General features: G+C 44.1%; 1 protein-coding gene across 3 annotated transcripts in view; it reads left to right on the forward strand.

Moving 5' to 3' along the window:
- Positions 1-7,571, forward strand: part of DGKG (diacylglycerol kinase gamma) — a 160,401-nt gene that overhangs the window by 65,419 nt on the left and 87,411 nt on the right. The gene's annotated exons all lie outside the window — the stretch shown is intronic.

Here is a 7,571-nt window from a genome sequence, read left to right on the forward strand (position 1 = left end):
CACACCCACACACACCCCCAACACACAGATGCCCCCCAAAACACACCCCCAACACACACACCCAATGCACATACACACACACTGTCCTAACACACAACCCCAACACATACACACATACACAGCACCAACACACACACCTAACACACATTCCCAACACACGTATACCCAATATACCCCACTAACACACACACCCAAGACATACACCTAATACACTCCCAACACACATCCCCAACACACACACACACACTCCCTAACACAAGACACACACGCAACACACATACACACACATAACACACATACATCCGAGACACACATGCAGCACATACCCCCAATACACATACACACACCCAACACACATACTACCAGCATACACCCTGATGTACTTACACCAAACACACTCCTCTAACACATATCCCCAAAACACACACACACAACACACATATACCCAACACGCACCCCTAACACACCCAACACACAGCCCTAACACACATCCCAACACACATACACCCAACACACCCCTCTAACACAACCCCCAACAACACACATACACAATATACATATGCCCAACACACACACGCACGTGCGCGCGCGCACACACACACACACACACACCCCACAAGAACAGTGACACACTCCTCTTTCTTCCCCCAACCCCCAGCACATCTAGCACAGTTCATTTAATTTATTTTACCAAACTCAGCTTTTGGTCCAAAGAGGACTGGTGTGGACACTGTTTCCCAAACTATTGAGAATGGGATTGGGGAGAAAAGAGAACCATCTATTCCATAGACGCTGGGGTTTCAGAGGGCGATGCAACAAAGATACTAGCACTTACTGAGCACGTATTATATGCTCTCCTCTATGCTAGATCTTAGGTATTGCAATCCTCTTCACAGTCTTACGGGTATTACTGTCCCCACAGTCCCCATTTTACAGATGGGGCCTCAGGACACTCAACTAGTGAGGGCTGGAAATTGACACAGGCACACTGTGCCTTACAGTCGTTACTGTTACCCTGCCTTTGGAATTATACTGCCCACTTTCTTCCCCCCACCTTCAGTTACCTTTATTTCAGTCTATACAGTTTAAATCAGATCAGTTTTCATTTAAAAATATTCATGTTATAATACTCAGCATTAAAAATGATCATAATTTTTCTTTGTTTTTAATGTTTATTTTTTTCTTTCATAGTTTATTGTCAAGTTGGTTTCCATATAACACCCAGTGCTCATCCCAACAAGTGCCCTCCCCCATGCCCATCTCCCATTTTCCCCTCTCCCCCCTCCCATCAGCCCTCTGTTCTCAGTATTCAAGAGTCTCTCATGGTTTGCCTCCCTCCCTCTCCCCAACTATTTTTCCCCTTCTCCTCCTCCATGGTCCTCCGTTAAGTTCCTCCTAATCCNTGAGTTTATTTTTGTGACATGTTGCTGTCCAGTTCTCCCAGCACCATCTATCTGTTAAAGAGGCTGTCTTTTTTCCATTGGATACTCTTTCCCGCTTTGTCAAAGATTAGTTGGCCATACGTTTGTGGGTCCAATTCTGAGTTCTCTATTCTATTCCATTGGTCTATGTGTCTGTTTTTGTGCCATACTGCCCACTTTCATATGCAAATGAGTCCCTCCAAACACACCATCTAGGCCCAGATTGTGTGATACCTGCACTTGTCAACCATCCTCACCTGTTGCTCTTTTGAAACTATTGGTGGCTTTAAAAGAAAACGGAAATAGAAGGGGAAAATAATAGGTAGCTTGGGGGAAGAGCAGCTTTAAGGAAAGGACTTTGTTTTTTAATAAGAAGACGAAGAGAGGAGCCACAGAAAAGGGAGGGCTGTTTTAAAATACGTTCTATTTACTGGATTTAAAATTTACCATATTTATAGGTATTTTTTTTATTCTTACAACTACATTGAAAGGGGAGTATTTTCTCCATTTTGTAGGTTTAGTTTCATTTTCTGACTCCTAAGCCAGCAGTTTTTCTGTTACTACCAACAGAACACAGAGGAGGCATCGCTAGGCCCACAGCCAGGGTCTGAGAGGATGGATGATTGGACTGGCAGCATATTTAGGGGACTCTGTGCCCCCACCTGGTTTACCTCCCCAGTCCCCCTGCCTCAGGTGGAGGAGACACCTTTCCCTAGGCCTCTTCCAGATGCCTCCTCAGTGAGTAGGCAGACCCCTCGCTCTTTTTCTTGGCTCAAAGTCTCCTCTCCTTTTTGGGCCACCAGCTCAGGCACCACTTCCCCCAGTGGGAACACACAGCCTTCAGCTATTGCCCATGGGAGCTGCCTGACAGGTCTGGCATTCAGGAGGCTTCCGGAGCATGGGCTTCCCATCATTATGATTTCACAAACACTTGCGTCTTTTTCCTGTAGTGACTGGAGTATAGCTTGCTAACAGCTATTGAGTGCCTGCTGCAAGGCAGGCACAGTTCCCTGTTGGTAGGTATAGGCATTATCCTTCGGCACTTTGTAAGGAGGAACTGTAGCTTAGATCATCAATAAGGAGACGGGTCACAGCTGGTGAGTGATGGAGCTGGAACCACGAATGTTGAACACCAGAGCTTACTGAGCTGTGGACCATGAGCCATGAGGCCTCTGCACAACCCCGTCCATCTTCACAGCAGCATTGTGGGGGGAGTCTCGACATCGAACGCGTGAAGGCTCGCTAGGGCCCTTTGTCAGAAATGTAACTTCCAATCCCATGACAGATCCTAGTTTGTATTCTGATTTGGTTGGTTTGAACAAGGTCTTCGAGTTGGCATTTTTAACAGGCCACCGAGAGAATTATGATGTGGATGGTCCCAACAAAGTCTTCAGTGAGTGGAGATACCCCATCAGAACAGAGAAGAATCATCAAAGGATGTGGACCTACACAGGAGCAGAAAGTAGAACTGAACTAGATGAAGGGGGAAAATGATAGAAAGGAGGGAACCCAGCCTCTGTAAGCAGCCAGACAAAAGGGAGAGCTGAGTACCAGGGCTGGGTGCCCAGTCTAGAAACTTCTAGATGCCAGCTTACAGCCATGGCTGCCTTCAGAGTCTTTAGCCCCACATCTTCTCTTTCTTAACACACTCAGCTCAGGATGCCAAAACATGATCCCTGATACCTTTCGGCCTGTCTCTACACAATGCCACATGCAAAAAAATTTCACTCACCCCATATTTCCTGACACACCAAAAAGGAATAAATGGCCTCACCTTAACCAGATAACCTAGGCCTAATCTCAAGAGCCATGATGATCATGGTTTTAATTCATTCTTACAAATAAGTAGGAAGGAAGGAAGTTGAGAGACAGGAGGAAGGAAGAAGACAGCTCATTGTCCCCCAGGGAAATGCATAAAAACAGATTCTCCATCACACTTAGTGGTCAGGTATTTATTTGCCTAAGGCTGACTTATAATAATCCAATCCATTCAGCTTTCAAGTTATAAAGAACTTCACAGTATCTTTCTCATGATGTTTTTCATACACCTTTAGCTTGTGCGTATTTAACATTGTATTGCGAAGCAGTGAGGAACCAAGACTGTTTTTTATCTCCTTGGTGTACCCTTAGGCTTCTCTCAATAAAATGTTTGCTGGGTTTGTATGCTCGCTCTTTAAAAGTTGGAAAGGGAAATTCTTGAGAAAACAAGTAGCCAACACACAACCCTAACAGAATCTGGGGCTGACATTTGCAGAAGCTCTTCCTCCCTGTTTGACTTCCCAAACTTTGTAAGAAGAGAAGTAGGTATGTAAACCAACCCACAGTTTTACTTCCTTGTGATAATTAGAGTCAGACTCCTTTGGCAAAGAGAGTCTTGCAAAGTCTTTGCCTCTTTTGAAGGACCTGGAATATCTTAACTGATAACAGATGTCTTCTGCCTTGCATGTATAAAGGCAATGACCATAACCATTGCTGTGGTGGCCCCAGGTGGTAAAGATTTTGCTCTGACACGTTCACCTGGTCCCCCTGGTGCCAAAAGAATCCATCCAATACATGGAGGGATAAACAGGACACACTCTCCTGGCCCATCTAGAGAGTGACTGTGACCTCCGTGTCACCACATTTCCATCACCTACGTATATACATGCCGGCCCTCTACCAGTGAAGAACTGAGATAGTTGGCCTTCTCCATCCCCCTAACTGATAACATCCATTGGCGGGCGATTTTAAACATAGTCATTCAGGCTGCTACTTCCTCTGGCTTCTCGGGCCTCCTTGTCCCCGCTCTTTATTTTTGGATTTGCAGAAGTGTCAGGATGGCCAGGTATCAGTGACAGGAAGTTTGGGACTCTGAAATAATTCCTGGGGCATGTGTAACTCCAAATGCCTCAAAGGCTCTGCTTTCACTGAGCCTTAACAGGAGGAGTGAACAGCTAATCCCTTGATTCAATGAAATCTATTTCTGATGCTAGGGGAACCCAGGGGCAAGGAGAGGCCACAGTCATCACACTACCCCACGCACCGTCTTCTACCTTACAGATTGTATTTATCAGGCTTCACCAGCTAAGTCTCCCCCGTGATGAGCCTCTTCCCCTTTTGGGAATTTACCAAAAAGTTATCATTTTCCCTGCAACTTTTTGGATTCCCTCAGTGTCATGTTCTTGTCTGTCACCTGTGAGAGCCATGCAGGTGCTAAGACCATGGGGCTCACTGAGAGATGTCTTGGACAAGGAAGGGGTCTATACTATTTATCCTCCTCCAGTCTGCCATAATTTTTCAGAATAATCCAGATTCCAAATGATGTGTTTTATTGTCTCCTTTGTCTTTTTATCAATGTAAGCTGCCAAAGTGACTTAGACTTGCATTTGTCTGGTATGATAGCCATTAGCCATATGTGGCAATTGTGTACTTGAAATGGCCCTAGTCTAAATTGAGAGATGCTGAAAGTGTAAAGCATACACCAAAATTAAAAAATATTAGAAAATAATTTTAAATATCTCAATTTTTAAAGGTCTTATTTATTTATTTTGTGAGACAGAGCACAGGCAGGGGAAGGGCAGAGAGAGAGGAAGAATCCCAAGCAGGATCCATGCTGTCTGCACAGAGCCTGATGTGTGGCTCGAACTCATGAACTGTGAGATTCTGATCTGAGCCGAAATCAAGAAGTCAGACACTTAACCGACTGAGCCACCCAGGTGTCCCAATATCTCAAAAAATTTTATATTAACTACATGTTGTAGTGATAATACTTGTTAATGAAAATATATTATTAAACCTAATTTTACCTTTTTCTTTTCACTTTTTTAATGTGGCTACTGGGAAATTTTCTATTTATTTCTATTGGACAGTACTGGCCCAGATATCCAAGTATCTCAGAGTCCAAATGACTGCTGCTTATATTTGGAAGGGGCACAAAAATCTTTTGGATTTTTAGTTTAACTCAGGAAAGAGCAGCCCATCTTCTCCTCTGTACCCCATACCTCATAGGAAGGAACCCAGAGAGTGTGGTCTTCAGAAATGCCATCGTTACAATTCCGGTCTCCGTCCCCTTGCCCCTTCAGAACAGAGGTCTCATTTTGCTGTCATTACTACCAAGAAAGGTTTGACTCATTGTAGCATTGGCTTCCAAAATTTAAAAGAAATCACAATTGAATATAAATACACCTAACTCAGTGCCGGACACAGAACTCAACAGAAGGCAAAGGTAAATCTCCAGGTAGGGAAACATGGTCAGAGTTAGAGTCTTTATCAGCATTGCCTTTTCAAGACTGAAAAGGAAAGGAACTGCTCAGCTCTCCCCTGCTACTTTTTGTATTTATCAAGAGATTAAATTGGAACCACTTGCTTAACTAATAATATTGTAAAGGCTGGTCTCTGTGAAAAGAAGCTTTGCAAAACCTACATATATATATTATATATAATTATATCTATGTATATATATATATATATATACTCAGAACTGTGCAGAGATTGAGGAGCCTGTGCACAGATTCCAGAAAATAAGAAACCCAGGAGCCAGTCACAACACTCCTAGCTGGGGGCGGGGTGGAGGGGGGTGGTCGCAAAGTACGAATCATGCCAGGCAACATGTGATGGCTTTTTTCTTTCGTTTTCCTTCTTTTCTTTTTTCCTGACAGAAGAAAATTAGTGCTTCAAAGGAACACAAGTAGATGAAATGTTTTCTTGAATCCAAGAGAAGCACTTGACAGATGTCACATGAATCTTATTCAGGGTGTTCACTGAAACTTGCTCAGAAAGCAGGAGGGAGAAGGAAGGCCTGCTGCCTGGAGGAGGCTGTGGGGCCCCCGGGACAGAGGCCTTAAGGGCTTTGTGCATCTCCCACCTTATGTCCACAGGGGTGCCTAACCTTCAACCCTCCATGGAACTTAAGGAAAAACGAACAATAACTAGAGCTTGAATGTTAAATTCCCAGAACATTATTTCAGCGGGAGCGTTTGCCAACCACAAACTAAGTCCGTATCCGAGGATACGGATTGCCTCTGTGGTGGGCTACTAGCTGGATTGACTCCTCTGCTAAGTACCAGTCTTACAAAAACCCTTCTTTGCCCCCTAACTTCCTTCTGGACTTTCTGTCCCCATCATTAGCCTGTAGTTTACTCACTGCACATAGCACATGCTCCACAAAACGTTCTTCACTGAACTCTACCTCCTGACGTGAAAAAATAATAATGACAGCATTCAGAAATTATCTCCTGGGAGTCCGTATCAAGAAATGGAATTAATACGCATTCAGTGAAATGGAATTTCAGTTCTGTTTTAGCCACACGGTCTGGTAGAGGAGTTTCTGTAGCTTTTTTCCTGCACGTGTCTGAGTCAGCTCCCTTGTTTCTGTGTCACTCCCCACCCTGGCCCGATTCTCCTGTTTATTTCTAAAGCCCACCACCCGCACTGAACATGCTCACATGAGGACTGAGTGGTGAAGGGGCAGAACACGTTCTCCTATGGGAAGATGAGATTGTTCGTGAAGGTGAAAGACCAAATGTGAGAAGGAAAGATGAGCTCGGTTTTAGGTCTGGAGCTCAGGGTTGGTTCTAGAGATCAGAGATGCTAGAAACAAGTGTGAGAACTTGAGATGGCCCATGACATGTAGTGTAGACTGCAGATGGGACTGAGGGCTGAGAAGTTCTGTTCAGGGGATGGAGAACCCAGAAGCATGGCATCATGGGAGCCTTCCTAACTGAGTTCTGAGGAGCAGGTGGCACAGCAAAGGGGTGTGCAAGTAGGACAGCAAAGTGTCAATTTAGAATGTGGTCACGTGACTCTTGACCTTGGGGAAAGTCCTTTCTGTGGAGATGAAGAAACAGAAGCCAGAAGTTTAAATATATTTTTATTATCTACTGAGCCTGTTATTCAATGCCACTAATTATCTCTACTGATATAGATGGTTAGAGTTAATATATAACAGCATCTACCAACGTCAGTTTTCTGGTTTTGACAATGTACTATAGTTACATAAGATGTTATTGGAAGCTGGGTGAAAGGGATACAGGAACTCTCTGTACTATTTTTGCAACTTCTTGTGAGTCTTAAAATATTCCAAAATAAAAAGTATTTTTTAAAAGAGTTAATATGGCAAGGCATTTCCAGAAATTCACACTCAGCTCCACAGATGGGGGGGGGGGGGGCTTC

Source organism: Crocuta crocuta, unplaced genomic scaffold (genome assembly GCF_008692635.1).
Source record: "Crocuta crocuta isolate KB4526 unplaced genomic scaffold, BGI_CrCroc_1.0 scaffold70, whole genome shotgun sequence".
Taxonomy (NCBI): Eukaryota; Metazoa; Chordata; class Mammalia; order Carnivora; family Hyaenidae; genus Crocuta; species Crocuta crocuta.